Genomic DNA, 1,663 nt, shown 5'->3' with positions numbered 1-1,663 from the left:
ATTGCGCGAGTACGCTTCTAGTATATATATAAATATGTGTAAGATGTACATTTGTTTGGTATAATTGAATAACTTATGAGACCAAAAAATTATATGTCATATTAATAAAATTAAATACATTCATTTGGTAAGAATAACTTAAAAATAGTTAATTGTTTGGTCATGTAAAAAAATAATCCTTTGGTCTCAAATGAAGAAAAAGAATTAAAATATTTTTATGTGAGAGGTATTCAATAACTTGCACTTAAACGATGTTAGTGTCAAAAATCGAACTCATAAACTAAAACTATAATGACCAAATATATATATTAAAAAAAACTAGTTGTATTAAAAAAATGTTAATTATTTTATCGTATATAATAAAAAAATCAGTATAACTTTTTTTTATCAAAAAATATATAGTTTTATTAGATGAAAAGCCAACAATATCAAAAAGTATATTTAATAAATCAAAAAGTAAATAACCCCTACGTTGATGGAGGATTTTAACATATTTAATCTTATAGACGGAAATGACAATAAATTATAAATTATAAAGACGAAAAACACAATTTCAAAACCACAAGAATGAAAATCATAATCTTTCTCAAATTGAATAAATTAAGATAAGTTATTGTTTATTTTTTATTAAATAAACAATTTAAATGATAACCTGAATGATACATAACAACATACTAGTTGTGTACCCGTGCAATGCGGCGGGAGCCATGAATTTTAACGATTTTAAAGTTTCACTGGTTTTATAAGATAAAATTTAACGATGATATAGGTTACACTTGGTCTTTACATATTAATACAATTTGAATAAATAAGAATTATGGTTCCAATTACAGACTATCGATGAAAAAAATTGTATGACAGTTTAAAATCCAATATATTTAAAATCCAACATATTTAAACGACTCTATAAATGTGTTCGATTTACACCAAGAGCAAAACCAAGAAACTTGAGTTTTAAGATAAACACTCAAAACCAATAAAGAAAACTACAAATTTAACAGATCATAAACCATGAAAAAACAAAAAAAGATGAGTTTTAGAATGAAATTTCAACTGCTTACCTTCTTTCTTGTCCAGAAACTCGGATTAAGGTTGAATTAAAAAAAAACCCAAGAACATATTATACAGTGCAATTTGGACAGCCTAACCCCAAAATATATAGTATATATATAAATAAATAACTATAAAAGTATAAATCGTAAATATTAAAAATATTTTTTCACAGTATATATAATATATAATAATATAATTAAATCAAAAAATATTCAATATTGAACTCATTTAGAAGGTATTAACAAGACGATTATAATTGTGTAACTTGCTAAAATAAAAATGTATTTTTTAAACATGTTTTAACTGATATACGATTATATATGTTAATTTGATAAAAGTTTAAAATGAAACATTTAAAAGTAAAGGATGTAAAGTAAATTAATTAACTAATTATAGGGGTATAAAGTGTAAACTTAAAATTGTAATTTAAAAAAATTGGTTACGAGAGGGTGAGTATATGTGAGAAGAAGGGGGGGGGGGGGGAAAAAAGTGAAAAAATAGTATAAATGATATCTTGGTTATTTAGTATTTTAAGACTTTTATTAAATTTGCTTAATAAGATAGTATAGATTACTAAATTAACCTTTTGTATTTATTTAATAAAACAAAT

Source organism: Cynara cardunculus, unplaced genomic scaffold (genome assembly GCF_001531365.2).
Source record: "Cynara cardunculus var. scolymus isolate 2C unplaced genomic scaffold, CcrdV1 Un_Scaffold_1512, whole genome shotgun sequence".
Lineage (NCBI taxonomy): Eukaryota > Viridiplantae > Streptophyta > Magnoliopsida > Asterales > Asteraceae > Cynara > Cynara cardunculus.
The sequence above is the reverse complement of the archived record's forward strand: the minus strand, read 5'-3'. Positions refer to the sequence as shown.